The sequence below is a fragment of the Megalops cyprinoides genome, chromosome 12 (assembly GCF_013368585.1).
Source record: "Megalops cyprinoides isolate fMegCyp1 chromosome 12, fMegCyp1.pri, whole genome shotgun sequence".
NCBI lineage: Eukaryota > Metazoa > Chordata > Actinopteri > Elopiformes > Megalopidae > Megalops > Megalops cyprinoides.
The window spans coordinates 29,184,326-29,201,353 of record NC_050594.1 but is presented as its reverse complement, the minus strand read 5'-3'; positions in this window follow the sequence as shown (position 1 = coordinate 29,201,353).

The window sequence follows — 17,028 nt, the reverse complement described above, 5'->3', positions numbered from 1 at the left end:
AGATTGTTTTTGTTTTATGTTCTGCGGATTTGAGGAAGTTCTCTTTTTTTTTTTTAAACCCCCCTTCCAGCTGTCTCAGAGATGATTTATTTCCCAGTAACTTTTCCCTGTGAAATGGATGTGGATCCAGTGCCCTTGCGGTGTCTGCTGTTCTCGCCGCCTGCTGTAAAACCCCAGCCGAGGCCTGCTCGCGGGGCAGTCCTTGCGTGACTGCGGGACGGGAGATCGTCCGCCATGTGTTTCAGAGCAAGGGGGGCACCTGTGGGGGTGCGCACTCCTCGTGTGTCACCGCCGTGACCCTGAAATTGCACTTGGTCGAACAAATTTAAAAGGCGCTGCATTAAGCTCGCAGATTTATGGCCCACGTTTCAGACATGTCAGGAAAGCGAAGTTACTGTTGCAACGAGCATGTAAAGAGGTCCTTTTCACTTTAGTCCCAGGAAGAGAGAAGAATAAAAGCAAGATGTTTTGGGTTAAAAGCCCATAACTGAGGAAAATCCCTACCAATGTGTCTGCTCCGCAGGCTGGCACTAATAAAGTGCAGAAGCTCTCTGGAAGCAGACCAGGTGCACTAACCACGCCGTCAAGCAAAGATGTCAAAAGGCAAGGTTGGCTTTGGAGTCTGTTTCAACACACCTTCACCGTTTGAGTACCTCCATCAGGTAGGATGAAAAGAAATGGGAGAAAGCTGTGAAAGAAATTAGAACGTGAGCGTGACCTCGACTTTTATGCTTCCCTCTGCACCGCAGCTCCTCTCTGCTTCTCACGGCATGCTGGTCATAACGAGGACTTGCTTTTCTGCTGGGCCATGAATCCCACTGACCAGTATAACAGACAAGCCAACTGCATCTGGAGTCAAATGAATAAAGTCCATTTTTCAAAATGAACTGCAGAGAAATTGTTTTGGTTGACTGTATCAACCACCCGCTGGACCTTACATTACATATACTATACTGTATACTATAAAAGCTATTAAACCACACATAAACAATGTAAAACTTAAACAAAAAAAGAAAATGGTTAAAAAAAGAGAGCAGCTTTGTCACTTTAAGAGTATGAGCGCATTTGAAGCAAAAGCCATTTTAAAAACATTTTTAAATGCAGCTCAAAAGTTGTAATTCACGATGCTGGTCTGATTTGTTATGTGTTATGAGTTCTGTGACATTAATTAATCCAAAAGAGTACCCACTTCACTCTCAACAGCAGGCCGGCTTGACTGGGTATGTACTTTGCTGGAGGTCAAACTTTTAAAAGACCTCTAATAGAACTTAAAAATGAGTGCTAAAACATACAATATGGGAAATATTGTGCCTGCATCAGCAGAAATGTGTCCTCTCTCATCTGCATGACAGTCTTCCTCTTGCATCATTCAATGTTGTGAGAACAGATGAAACGGTTTGGTCTGGATGAAACAAATACATGCATTAATCTCATAGTGTCAGTCTGGGATAATACTGCTCTGACTTTTCATGTTTCTCGTGGCACTTTTGAATGAGTGAGATACTAGGACTTGGTCACAGGCATCTGTCTATATTTATCTATGTAATTCAATACCAGTCTTTCATCCTTGAAGATCACACTGCTTGTCTCTCCTTTCTTGAGTTCTATAGTCTCTATTATCTTTTCCTGGTTCTTAAACATGCATTTCTTCTCTCATCTCATTGCCATCAGCACTACCCTAACAACTGCCACTTTGGTTTTACACTTTAAAGGGATGATAACAACTGGTTAATAAGATGAGATGATCTGGCTTTCCCATAACCTTATCCGGGTGCTCTGCCACTGATCCAGGTGCCATTTACACTTTAAAAGTACATAAACTTTTTTATTGGTCAGATTTTTCTTGCACTGACTGTGTGTTCCTTTGAGTTCCGGCTGAGCATTGTGTAAAATAAATATCTGTCTTTCAACACATATTAACATGGTATTTACTCATTGATTATATTTTATTATTTATATCAACCAGGCACAGAAAAAAACCCTATTACAGCCGAAACCTGTTCAAATCTGAACTTTTATTTCATTATAGCTAAGGGTTCCTATAGACAGGCAGTCATTAGTGTGCATAGTCAAAGTTAACTTCTAGACTTTTTACATACTTGGCACACATATCCCATTCTTGAAACACCTACATTGCTCATTTCTTTCAGTTTTGAACTTGATTTTTGATTTAGAGAGCAGTGAATGCTTTAGAGGGGTAGTGAATATAGGTAGGCTTCTCTGAGATTACTTTCTGTTTTACAGTCTGTGCAATAACACTGCCGGTAAGGATGGTGCTGGAAGAAAAGGGCTGGCACTGCAGTCCGCCCTGCACTGTAGTTTGGAGTGAAGGGCAAAGACTGTGACAGGAGATGTTCACAATTATGCAGGGACCACTTTGCATCAAAGCTTCTCATATATGCAGCTTCTCCTTTTTATCCCTCTCGGACAGTAGAGAGTGACGTCCTTGACAATGTGTCTTACACTCAGCCATTCCATTCAGAACACTGGGTCCATCCTCAGTGGCAGGAATCTGCCCTGAGGGATGAACACAGGTGAGCACCCCCCACCCCCTCACCCCCGGCCACCCGCAGAGGAACAGGCGCCACTGCCAGGCATCGCTGACACGGGCCGCTGACAGCGCAGAGTGCTCATGGGATTTCTCCGGCATTCCGCTCTGCAGCAGCAGGAAAAACAAGACGCTGAAACCGCAGGGACAATCTGCCCGGAATCTGTGTCGCAGGCAGCCTTCCCCCTTTCTAAGAGTCTCCTCTTCTGGGAGTCTCCCCTCCCCCCTCTAAATTATCACTCATTAAGGTTTCCCAGGGAATATCAGCTTCCTCTGAAAAGGCCTTAAAAAACTTAAATGCTCCACATGAAATCAAAAATGTTTCCACCTTGTCAGATTTTGGCGTTGTTTTCACTGTGTTGGGGGTGTTAGAAACTATTGTACATGCCCCATTAATTTCTGATGGCGAAACGGCAGAAGCAAGTGGTCACTTTGGAGAGAAGACTGGGGAAGAATTAGGGCGGCTTTTTTTTAAGTTGTGAGAATGATTTTGCATTTCATGGCATCCTATACCCTCATGCATTTATATGAAATGTCGATGTTGTGCTGTTCATCTCATGTACGCTCTGCTGGGGCATGCCAGCACCCTCTACAGGACAGAATAGTCATTCAGGGGTAGATCCGGTAGCCACTGGGGCAGAATTTTGCTTTCATTGCTGTGGCTGGAATTTTTTACTGCACGTGGAGTGGGTGTGGCCATCAGCTGGTTGTAGCTGGTGTCCGTACACATACTGGTGTTGCTCTGTGCAAACATCACGACTCGGAAGGGGTGCGCATGATATGACTCAGCTTGTGTGTGTAATGTGTCACACCAGACCCTTGAGACTTGTGCCGTGTCACTGCCAGTGTGTGTACGAAAGCATATTGCTGGACACCATCTCACTGTCTGGGCCACATTACATTTTAATTGGAGTGCACGCATATCCTCTGAGGAAAGGGAAACAGTCTGGGAGCTTCATTACACTTAATCGATTGACTTTGGAAACCCTCAAAAGAGGAGGCAGCCCTTTCTAAAGGGGATCACTGCATTGCTGGGAGTGCAGGATGTGGTCTGCACACTTAGCTCACTGGAATCTGCTTTTGGTTTAGTGCAACTGTTGCTCAAGTGTGGCATTTCTGCGTACTGCTATTTAGACTGAACAGAGGGAGGCCTTGCTGTCTCTTAAGGGGTTTGCCTCTGGCACAATGGGCCCAAAAGCAGGAGTGGCTCTCCCATCGTTTGCAAACAGGAAACTACTTCTTTGGAGCCCCTCCAGGAGCACAAAGGGAACAGCCATCCTTCTGCCAATCCCTGTTGAAGAGCACGCATCACCTTATTTGCAGTTTTACCGAGCAGACCACCGGAAGAGTTTGTTTCTGGGAGGAATGGTGTGGATCCTGAAAATGGTTCCTTTTGTGTGTCCTGTTCGTCATTTATGGGAAGTCTCACAACAGACAGATGCGCTTCAGCAAAGCCCCTGGGCACGACCAAAATATGTGGTCACACCGCTCGTGTGTAGCGCTGCACAAACCACACAGTTTTTAAGGTTTATGACAGACATTTGGAGTGAATAAATCTTTTGTTTTATACATACGGCTTCCTCACTCTCCATTAAAGTTCTAGAGATTCTTGACAGTAAAATGCTTTCCCGTCATAGAGCATGAAGACAAGTTTCAGGCCAGCATGTAAAACTTCATAATTTGACACAAAGACCAAGTGGCCTCTAAATCTAATAACATTTGGTACCATGGCGAAAAGACAGTGCGCTGGCTGTGTTTCGTTGGTGAGCAGGATTTCCAAGGCCTGGCCCTCCACTACCCGCATAACCTGAGAGGTACTGACTGAAGCAGTGGCAGAGGTTAATCTACAACATACTTGTGAGACTGTCAGCGAGTATTATCCAGGCGGTGTTTCTCCCGGCTGATTTATTGCAATCAGCTCCTTGCTGTCCAGTGGGTCTCCTTTCTGACTTAAAGGATTAGCTTGCGTCATCTGTGCCTTCCTGTTATTTCATTTCTCACGTACTCCCAGATTGGGTGACTGATCTCTGCTCAGTTTCCGCTGTCCGTCAAAGGTTGCAGATGCGCATGTACACATGCCTGTGTGCGTGTGTCCTCTAGGTGATGCACGTTTAAACAGTGAGTTTTGGGTTTTGCCGGTTTCATTGTAGTTTGACGTTGCTGCGGGGACAACCAAACAGTAAGTGGGCCAGGCAGACACTGCTGCTGTGTGATCCTCCTGGAGGCTGTGTGCTCCTACAGTTCAGACGCACCTCTGTGTTAATCCAGTGGTAGTCTGTTTGACACTCTAGATACAAAAGAACAAAAAAATCAACATGGACAGCGCCAGAGAAATTTGCCAGGATGGTGAGAATTCAGAAGTGCTTGTGGGTTGCTCTCCCTGCTTCAGAAGGGTTCATTCACCATTTATTTAGCATTCGCATTAAGGTTCTTAACTGCAATTCATGACTCTGCAGAGCTGCGTGGGCCAGGGTATCTTAGGGTGAAGAGACTACCACCTGTTGCTTTTCATAATGGCCTCGCGAGTAGCTATGGAAAAGTGTCTACCAAATGAATAAATGTAAAGTTAGAAACAGTGGCAGATCTCAGTCTCTGGTATGACATCGAATCCCTGTTAGTGTTATGCACGGCTTACTGAGAGACAGTTGTGGTCTCCAGGTGAGTTCTCCAGGGATCCTCCTCTTCCCTCCAAGTCAAACAGGCCATGCATAACTCCCCTTGACTCCCTGTCTCTGCTAGAAACAGACATGATGTACTCTTTCAGGATGATGGAGTGGGGGGACTACATCAGCCAAGGAGCTAAATGCTGGTGCTCTCTCACTGACCTCCACAAAAGGAAGTATTTCGCTCCCCCAGAGCCATGAAGCAAATAAAAGAGAATGGAAATCATACCAATACAGGTAATTTAAAGGTAAATTTAATGTGGGTAAATGACAATATTTAAAGTTTAGTAATATTTGTTAATAACCCTGCATAATGGACACCATCTACTAATATGTTTTGAAACAAGCAAGCCTAATTGATTTAAATGGTGCAACATTTTCCTACTGTAACAATATAAGATTAATTCTTGTGCTACATAAATATTTACACAATTTGTAGTCTTCGTGACTGACAGCAGCATTGGTATAGTTTCAGAATAACCATGCATATTATTTTTATTGTCTGTAGCATACGTGACAGCATTACAATGTGTCAACTAGGATGTGAGCCTGTACCCAATTATTAGTTGGCTCCCTGGATTTGTATGGACCATTGCCACAGAACCCCAGCAATGCCATCACAGACCGCTGCTGTAGTGTAAACCAGGAGGAAATTTTACCAGTTCATTGGCCTTGTACAGAAAACCACATTTTGTCATTTTAATGTTTTATTAACTCCAATACTTGAAGCCACTGGATTCTTTGGTAATTTAGTTTGAGTTGTTTTGTGCTGTTTAAGCAAATTCAGCTTGTATTTATTTGTAGATTTTTGTGGCTATTGTGCTGTACATTTTTTCAATTGCTTTTACCTTGCATATGTAATTGGCTTCTTATGTATTTGCAACCTCTGTGCAAAGCAGGGTTTGTGCATACAGTTTGAGCTAGAGCATCTGGTGCATAAATACACTAAAAAATGAGATGCTTCATGTACTTAGACACCCAACACAAGCAGTTGCCGGGACATTAGTACAGTTAGTATTTGCTTGATCTTCCTTCACCCCTAGTATCAGGACACACTTTCTGTAGCCTGTTACAGATTCTGACCCTGCTCTACTGATTGAATGTCACTCTCTTCCCACCAACACTATCATCTACTTGTATGTGCCAAAAAATTAGATTAATCCAATTACCTCATGACAACAATGTTTGATTTCAATGTTTGCTGTGAGCAGTAGTTGCAGTTGGCTCGTATATGGCTTTGATGGTGAGAGTGTACAACAGTGCATTGAGGAGGAAAGGGTTTAAGCTCTATACAGTCTGATAAAAAGGCGTTAAAAAGAAGGCATAAACAGAGCGTGGAGGCTCGCACAACGCACAAGGCCTTGGAGGCTCATCCTCTCTGTGAAAGAAATGCTGTGTTCCAGCCCCTCCCAGATTTTGCTTGGTTGTGGGGTGGCCCACATGCTGCCCAGCCCTTGGGGATAGTGCTACACAGATACACATCTCCATTTAGAGCTAGCCACCTGGTGGAGAGCACCTCCCTGGGGTCTCTATAAAGTAATGCTGTCGAATCCTATTTATTCCTCCCTGGTCTTGCTGCCGTGAATCATTGGCTCAGTATGGTACCGATCCAAGATGGCACAAGGTGGTTTCCTGCATGTTTACAGCAGCTTGTCGTCTGCACCATTTTGCTTTTTGCGGTGGCCGGGTGCCACTTTGTGAATCAGGATGAGGGCAGCAGTGTGGTGTAGTGGTAAGGAGCAGGGCTGGTAATCATATGGTTGCTGGTTCGAGTCACTGCTGCTGTTGTTCCCTACGGCAAGGTATTTTACCCACAACTGCCTCAATAAATAGGCAGCTGTACAAATGGATAAAGTTGTAATTTATGTAAGTCACTATGGGTAAGAGTGTCCACAGTAATGTAATGTAATGTAATAACTTTGCCCCTCTCGCGGTACTAGACCAGCGTATTCATTTGTGTGGTGGAACTTGGTATAATTCACAGCCAGTGCCGTTGCGTGTACATGTGCAGCGCTGGCACAGAGAGCCTGTTGGGTCTACTGATAGGCTTTTCTGGAATCAATGGAGACTCTCCAATCTCTGCGTGCCGATTGGCAGACACAGACTCTCTAAACTCTGAGTGACCCGACGCGTGCATATTGTTCCTCAAAAGCAGCCTTCAGCAGGACATCTTTCCCCGTGACCAGGCAGGGAGGTCACACGCGCTGTCAGGCCGGGGGGCGGGGGGTAGAGGGGGGATGAGAGAAGAATGCCTCACCAGGCTTTCCTGGGCCGCTGTCCCCTCTCCTGGTGAACTCAGCCATGAACGGAACACCACCTCTCCCCGTGCCCACCCCTCCCCGCCCCCCGCTCGACCCTGCACGCTCCTCTCCGCAGCCTGGTCACAATGTGCCTTTCACATGGGCAGCCGGCCAAAGCAAATAAACCAGCAGCGCGCTGGCTAACGAGGGCGTGAAGGGGGTCAGAGGGGGCCAGCCAGGAGTGACAAGAGGGAGGGACATGGTCACGCAAAGAAAGCAAGCCCAGCCAGAGCGGGGCAGGCTTCTCACGCAGGGCCATGGACATGTGTCTTGTCATGCAACAGCCAGCCTGTCAGGCTGGATTACTGCTGACAGGGGTAATAAAGCGAGGAGGAGGAGGAGGAGGAGGAGGAGAGGGTGGGGGTGGGATGGCCAGAGTGACCAGCTCTGCTCACTCACAAGCTGTTAACAGAAAATCAATCAGTTTCTTGTTCTTTTTTGGAGGGGCGTGACCTCAGCGCAATCAATCAGCACACTCTCGCTCCTCCAGTCAAGGGATTCAGTTTGGATTTATCTGTAGTGAGCCTGATGTTTGATCTCACCTTCTACAACTCTCCGCTGTACGCAGCTAAAGGACTGTGTTTAAACGTAAAGAAGGAACTTTCCTTCCAAAAAAACGCATTGGCATCAAAATCCTCAAAGTATGGCTTGTCTCAAGCCTTCAGTCATCGTTGCTGGCATGAGGTCACACTGAGTTAGAAAGTCTGCAAGATTTCTTTTCAGGGATTCAGTTCACTGCACCCCAGAAAAATGACCACGTGTGGCATTACTCATTGTGAACAGTTTTTTGGGAGCGACATCAGCATCACCAAAAACAGACTGGTTTGGTTCTCACCAGTCAAGGAGCGCTGTTCATTCAAAAAACTTTAATCACTGATTCGCACGCTCAGTGCGTAGGTGATCATGTACCTGTTTGCTTTTTCAGGGAATCACAAAATAATTTCTTAACGCCTGCATTCGAGGGTATGGGTTAAGACGGGATTATATTATTACGAATAATATTCTGAATGGTGCTGGATTACTATTACTATTATTATTATTGTTATATCACTGCGAGGATGAGAAAAGCAAAGCTGCAGTAAGACGTGAATGTGTCTGAGAGACAGAAGAGGGCCGCAGTCCTGAAACGAGATCCGGCGTGAGGCCGTTGGAAGGCCTGTGTGTGGGGATGTAGTATAGGTGGTCTGCACCAGATGTGAGAAGTACAATGCCTCCTGGCCTCCAGAGGAGCATATGGAACACATTGTGCAAGCCAGTGCCCTCTGGGACAGCGGGGTGAGAAACTATGTGACTGGCGCGGCAGCCCCTTCTCTTTGGGAACAGGAGACGGGAGCACTGGGAAATGCATCACCTTGGGCGGGGGGAGGCCTGGAGGTCACGAGTTCCTGTCTGGTTCTGCCTCCACAGGATGGCTTGGGGCTGTGACCTGTGGAGCAGGGGGTGGGGGGAGGGCCTCAGGGTTAAAGTCTTCCTGTGGAGATGCTGCTCTGACTCCAACCCCAAGCAGAGAGAAGAAAGGGTTGGTCCTGGTCGATTTGCATGGAGTCCTGATTCAAGCTCCTCTTAATAGCTCTTCCACAGGCCACCTTTTAGCTTTGCTCACTAGCCTTTACCCATGAGAACTCTACTGCTGTTTCTTTACCTCCATGTACTTTGTATTCGTAATTTTGAGATCTTGTGTACTGTCTGCATGCATTTGTTGACCTGCAGATGGTATTGGCTTTCAACTCAGCTCTCCTTAAAGTTATTACATGCTAAAATTGCATTAAAGTGCATGAAATCAGAAAAAAAGCAAGCACGTCATTCTCAATTAAATGAGTGTCCGATGTCTGAATTCGCCACACATGCCTACAAAATTGTTCCCAAATACAAAGCGCACAGGTCACTCCAGCGAGGCCTGTGGGTTCTTCCCAATCACTCGGGACAAACAGGGCCCATTGTTCCCCGCTAACACTGTTTTCTTTGGTTTCGCTTTGTCAATTACCAAGAGTCCAGTCGGCTCCACGGCAAGCCGTCCCAGATCTCAGCAGGGGTGAGGAGGAGAGAACGCTCCTCTCGGAATCCTCACAGAAACTTTCCTAAACACAGTGTGAAAAAAGTGAGCGTGTAGGGTGATGTAACAGTGCATGAAAGCAGGGTGGCGTGTGCACGAGGCCCCACGTGATGTCTTGGTGGGAGCCCGGGGAGGAAGGCCGGGAGAGTGACGTAAGAGGAGCACACAGGAGCGTGACCGCGTGGAAGCGGTGTACAGCAAGGAACTTCTGTGGGCGTTTACCTGCACTTTCACTGGGGGAGAGATATTCTTGCACACAACGCCTTTCACTGTTGCTCTGGAGAAAAGGGGGAAGGGGAGGGGACACCGCACACAGAGACAGACATGTGCTATAACCATGATCGATCAGCATCTGACGAGAAACAATGCACAGGCCCGCTCCAGTACACTCTGGCCCAGACTGAAGGTCTCTCCTCCCATCTCTTGTACCATCCTCTTATATTTCTACCCAGTCACAGTGGAATGGAATCCTTTCTGCAGGATTGAGTCCTATTGAATGAGCAGAATCTCCAGAAAAAACACTTCTCTTATCTCACCTCCACATTATAATGCATTGCTTGTGTGCCTTGCAAACATTCCAGATAGTGTCCAGGGAGACTTGCAACACTTGCTTTTTGTTTTCTGTCCTTTTACACAGCCGGATACTTACTGAGGGGTTTCAGGTTAAGTGCCTTGCCCAGATCATCCAATCCTACCTAGAAATCAAAGCTGGTTATATGTCGCCCTCCATGGCCACAATACTACCACTCTGCTGGGGAACCTGCTCTTCCTCCAGTGGATCCATAAGATTTAGCCAGAACTGTTTTACGTGTTCAAAATAGATTTTACCACACATGAGGAATGAGTGATCATTTTATCAGCAAGAAATGGAGAATGTTTGGCTGACCTGCAAAATTCCCTACCCCAAACAAGGAACAGCAATGAAGCCCTCGACTGTGTCGTCTCTCTGACTATTGTGCCACTCACCTGCCAATTCACCAGTCATTCAGTGCACCGCGTCTCTGCCCGGCACAGAGAGCACCACATCAGACAGGGATAGTGAATTATGTGCTTGGTCGCTATGGCAGTACTTCCATGTCAGACAGGGTCACGCAAGGTGCCATGAGCCAGGGAGCCAAAGAGAAAAACAGCCCCGCCGTCCAAACAAAAGAGCTCTCTGTGCAAACAGCTGCAGGGCCTGCGTGCGAGGGGGAGGGCTGGAGGGCCGGAGGGCTGCGGCCTGGAGCATCCAGAGTAAATCCTGCAGAGAGGGTGACCTCCGACCCAAATTAGGGGTGAGAGAAAACACTGGCCTTAAGTCATGGCACCTGAAGGACTTGCGTCAGCTCAAGGCCAGTGACTTCACCTGCAATGAGTATCTGCAAAGCTCTTCATCTCACAGAGGCCACATGATGGAACTCACCGTCCAAAGAGAGAGAGAGAGAGGGAGAGAGAGGCGGGCTCATAAAGGGTGTGTCATCAATGTCATCAGCTGCCTTAAACAGGCACCCACCGCCCTCCTCTTGGCTCTCCCATGATCCCTGCCTCTCCTCAGGCCCCACTCAGCTGCAGCCACTCTGTGCCCAGCGACGTTCAGTGGGTTTACATTCCTGAATGACCTCAGGAGAACTTCGGGGGCCCTGAACTCCACATTCACGCAGCAGTGATTGCCTGTGCCACACAGAAGGAAAATCCCTTTGTTCAATTTCTTTTCATGCCTGCTGTTTCCATGTAGGAAAATATGAGGCTTGACCAAGCCGCTGAGTGATCTCTAACACAGGCGCAGTTTACTATTTATATCCGCTGAGTAGTCAGGACATTAACTGGTATTAACCTCACCCTTTTAAGTGGTCCCTGCATTTGGTCAATGAGGAGCACTCGAAAACTAAAGGCTGTCACCTGAAGCCACCAGGACTACAGCCTTTGGGGCCACAGTAGTTTCTACTTTCACTCTTTATTCCTTAGGAGCCTCTGTGTTGTCAGGAAATGATTCTCCAGGAGCATAAACGTGAAAATAAAAGTGTACTGTACAAACATCGAGGAGCACAGTCCTGCATTGTCCTCCACTGTGGTGCAAAAAACGAATGTCCCCCACAGAGCATACGTGCTCAGCTGAGCCCTTCCAAAACCTCCAAGGGAAGAAGTGCCAGATTCATAGAGAGCGCAAAATCGGTGAGCTCCTGACGTGACCATCATTGTTCCACTTCGTTACAATGACTCACTTTTCACTGCAGATGATGTCTAGAAAGAGCCCTAAAACGACATGTTTCCCAGCAATTCCCACATTAACCTCTGCCACAGCTCGAGATACGAGCAGAGCCGCAACGAATCGGGCTGGAGGAGAGAGCTCCCTGGAGCTGGCGAGACCCACACAGCTGCCAGAGTGAAATACGGCCTGCGAAGGGCCGGCATTTGAGGCCAGTGATTTGTGCGAGATGAAGCTGTGGGACACGCAAGTTACACAAATCGCCCGCAGCACGCAAATTGGATTCCTGACCCCTCGCTTCGTCCCAGGGGGTGAACCCGGTCTGCTCTACGCACGTCTTGCATGCATTGTTTTCCTTGACAATGGCTGCATTTATTATTCGAGAAACGGACAAAATCAGCAAGTGTTGGTGTTAATCTGTAACCCCAGGCATGCAGGTCATTGCTTTCACAATGATGGAAAAGAAATGAGTTGATACTTCCCCCTGTAGGCTGATACCCTTTGCTTGTAACTCTTAATGAAGGGAAGGGCTGGCATTTGAAAGACCTCAAGTGAAACGCTTGTATGAAACTAAGCCTCAAAAATCATAGGAGATCTGCAGGGCTTTTTGCTCGCTGTCTGTTGGATAAAAGAGCCTAAAGTTCTCCATCATCTAATTAGCAATTATGTTACCCAGAAAACACAACAAAACAAGACAGAGGAAGGTTAACTTGGAACATCTTCATGCCATCGAGTTGAATCGGCACACTTTCCTGGGGGAAGAAAGATATCTGTAAAGCTGCACATGCTTCACCCTGGAAGTAGACAGGGTCACGGCCATCCCTCGGGGAGGAGCTAATTTGGCAGCATAAACCTTTGGAGTGTCGCGCTGGAGGATGGCTCCAGCATTGTGTCATCCACATGGCTGACTATGATCTGGTCTTCTCCCAACTCGGCAGCTGTTTACTCTGGATTGTCCCTCATACTGTGATGATCACACATCAGTCTTCAAGATTATTCTGATCCCGCAACAGGACAGAGGAGGCCATCTGCTGGGTGTAAATCCGTATGCTTATTATGGTATTCATTTTCAATCACATACTCTTATTTTCTTCTGAGAGAATTTTCCTCTCAAAAGCTTTAAAGACACAACAGTATATATGTGTAAAAATGCAATCATACGATAGGTTAGGTAACACTTCAAAGAATAGCCCCGAGTGCCCTTTAATGCCATAATTTAAAAATGTGTTGGGACGTTGGGATATTGTGGGGGGAGCTGTTAGCTCCCTGTCAACCTCTCTGGACCAAGCTAGATGTCGAGAAATTTGATCCCAGCCATGACTTTTAGGCTGTTAACACCTATTGGGAGCTTTGCATACAGGGTGGAGTAAGTGAGGCATGAGTCTGCTGGATGAGGGACACAAGCATTCTACTGCCCACAGGGACCTGCGTTCTGGCTGAGGCCCAGTCTAGGGTCCTGATTGCTCTGGTCCATTGGTCTCTCTTATCCTTTTCATCCAGCGTTAGCCCAAAACTAACATTGTAGAGGTTAGAAACACCACCGTTTCCTGAACACAGAATCCTCTATCCAAGCACCCCAGGTCAGTGTTTGCTTTCCACGTCCCATTACAGTCATTGTGCTTCTGGGTTTTTTGCCATCCAAGTTTTAGAGAAACCCCTTGCAAGACAGAATGCCTGCTTTTAATTCCATGAAATTGCCAAAGACAGGGTTGTGCCTTGATACACATCCATCTCGCTGTGTTCATTCTGCACTCAATTTAATTTGGTCTTGGGTCACAGCCCATTGGCGCTTTTGGTGAGACTGTGTTTGGTTTTATGAAAACTCTCTTTTCCACTGAGCAACCAGCATACAGTTCATTACATTAAAGTGTGATTCTCCTGTGATTGCTCAGCCTTTAGGCATTTCATCATTTCAGGCTGTGCAATCAGCATATTGCTTTGAGTTTGTGTCCCTTAACTTCAAAAATTAGTAATGTGTGATTTATCAGAAAGGCTGGAGGGGGATCTGGAAAAATTAAAGTGAGGAACATATATCTTCACAATTTATAATCCACTGTTCTCAGCAGAATCAGATGGACTGGAAATCAAAGTTGAGGAGTCTGGAGGGGGAAAGGGAAGAGGACTAATCACATGTTTAGAAAGGACATTTATTACATGTTAGGCAATGCAGACCAGCTCACAGAGGTTGTTCATTAAAGGAGAGTACTCCTAGGGGAACGTGATTAGAAAATAATGGAGACTGACTTTGTAAATGATCTGTCAGATTCTTCCTTTGGCTTTGTATGAGTATCATGGCCAGACAAGATTTGTTTGCAGGGAGCCAATCCCATTGCAGAGAGGAAAGTAATCATTGCTGGATACAATCGGAGTGAATCCAGTTACAGATGCCCAACAGTAATTGGAGATAATCCCCCTCTCATCATAGCTGACAACAAAAGAGCCTCTAAAGTGTACAGACAAAAAGAGTTATTGTGGCAGAAATTGGGGAGACTTACATTGTGATTCTGGCATTGTGATTCAAACAGTTCAGAGGACCGTGGGGTGCACTAGAGGGGGACGCAGAGGCCTGCGGGATCAATGCAACACGCTGAATCTTACAATCCACCAGACATGCTTCTATGTAAATGATTCTCTGAAAGTCAGGGGGACAAAACACCTTATCCACTTTTTTTTCCACATGCATCTCCTCTTCTCTAAATAGCGAAAATTCATGTCCAGATGGTATGTGCCTGATGCGAAAAAGACTGATGGATTAAAGCCCCCCGCTGATGGGCAGGGTGTTTTCTGAACCACCTTCTGAAGTTCCATCCAATCCAGTCCACTTCCTGGCAGGGGCCATCAAGCGCAACGCCTGCATTCATCATCTCCACAGGCTGACAGACTGTCTCTGTCATGTTTCCCTGCTCCGCCCGTCACGCGTGTGGACAAGCTGATATTTTAACAGATTGTAAACAGATTTGAAACAGAAGGCAAGGTGTAATATGAAACAAGGGTTCCTGAACAAGTTCTTCCGACTCCGCGGGACAAAAAACATAAAGGAAAAGGAGGTCTTTAAAGTGTGCGTAGAGGGCCGACAGGGCCTTGACCTCAGCAGCTAACCAGGAGACAAGACGAACTTTTTAATAGCCTCAGAGGAGATTCTGGTATTCCAGTCTCCAGATATATGAGTCTGGTCTTGGTCAAGGCTTCTCTGAGCTGTCTTTTGGACGAGCCCTTTCAGCCCCTGTGAGAACAACTGTGGCATACATATGTGCCATTTTGAAGAGAAACATGCAGATCCACCATATGCCAATCATACTCACACTCTACTCAGTCCAAGGCCAAAGGACTGAGGGTTCCTCTCATGCCTCACAATCACTGCACAAGCCAAAATGTTAACACATTTGACACGTTTGTGAAAATTTACGCAACGTTACACATATAGCTACACATTACACAAATAGATCCTTTCGCGTGTGCCAAACTCTTGTTAGGCCTAAGTGTCAAAGCCACAAGAACCTCACTGCCATCAAGCAGCCCTAATATATGTGTTCTAGGAAAAAAAAAAAACGTTCATGCTTTTCATCCCCTACAACAGGAATGTGTTCCGCCACAAGAGCGGCAAAGCGACTGTGAGCGCATCTGAGGAGTCGGAGCACCGAAGGGGGGTAACCCGACCGTTAGCTGACCCGGCTTCATTTTCAGGATACTAAAAGGCACAGAGCCGCTGAGGCGGAACACATGGAGGTGCAAAAGAGAGGGAATCACGGAACATTATCCGCCCAATTACACAATTGGAAGAGCGACCTGCTGGCACCGGCGGTGCTGCACGTAATGTTCAGTGTGTCCTGTGAGCTGGAGACGCTGCCCTTCCCCTGCCTCCCACCTGCCGAGAGAGGGGAGCTGAAAGAGGGAGCCGCTGCGCGAGCCCAGAGACCCAACCAGAAACCAAACTGCTCATAAATTTGTAAACCTTTCACTTAAAAAAAGGAACAAAAACAAAACAGGCACTTCATGTTCCGTTTTGGTGCCTCGTGCAGATGTTTTGCAGATCATGCGGTTTTGGGCACCATGTAACCAGAGAACCGTTTTAAGCAAATGTTACAGGTAGACTTTGTGGTACGCCTACTTACATATGTGTTTTGTGCTTGTAAAGATGATTTAAAAAATAGGAAATGACCATAACTCGTAACTGGGAAATGATAACAATAACCTGCCATCTACTAACTCGTGCCCTGCCGCAAAGTTTGAATATTTGTTAATGATGCATTGAGGGCAATGTATTAGCTCTCATGTTGAAGTCGGTCGTTTTGTTTTCAGGCTCCTAGCTCAATCGGGTAAACCGTGCACTCAGAAACGGCCCCGTGTTCTACACAATATTTGTTTCAGAACGCTAAATCAGTCGTTAGAGAATACTTGGCAGAGCATCTGAGGAAAGCGCAAAGCAGCACAATCAAAACGCCACGGCCATAAACACAAAGGTATCCGTAACTTTCGAGCGGGATTAGTCACGGTGCCTCGAGCGCCGCGGAACATCCAAACCTATAGGCCGATTAGTAGAAAAGCAAGCAAACTGGCGCTCACGCTGCCAGAAAATCTCCGCTAGAAAATCCGCTCCGTCTGATGACTCCAAAACTTGCGGGGAAACACAGCGCAGCCAAATTAGGAGAATTACCAATGAAGAGGTCCACCCATATTTAGATCATTGTTATGTCTGCTGTAATTAAATTGTTGATAGTTAGATGACTGTCATAAATACTGCCAAATATAACTCACGCACAAAGGCTTTCTGCTTGTCTTCATTCCATTAATTTCATAAGCCACAGAAATATAAAGAGTGTTACCTGTTCCATGATGATGATGGTCTAACATCAGTAATGACTGGATGAGAATCTCAGCAGAAAAAAGTAAATGGAGCCAGCATTGCTGGTGTTGGTTTCCCTGTCTATGTAAACAGAAGAGACTTGGCGTTTCTTCATCTCATCCTAAGCACTCTATAATGACACGACAGACAAAAGCCTGAATGGCTATGGAGCACATCTTAGTCAATCTTATATTCTTTACAAATATGTATGATAATTAAGACAGCAGAACATGAAACTATTGCAATTTGGTCATTTTAAAGAGAACAGGAAAAGTTCCATGACAGAGCAACATCTGTGATTATTTCTTAGTCAGAGAAAAAAGATTAGGCCTACACTTGCTCTTTGCACTAATCTGAAGGTATGGTCTAAGAGGCTAAATCCTTAACATTTGCATGTTTTTCAGGTTTGACCATTAGCTACAGGAAAGAACAGAGT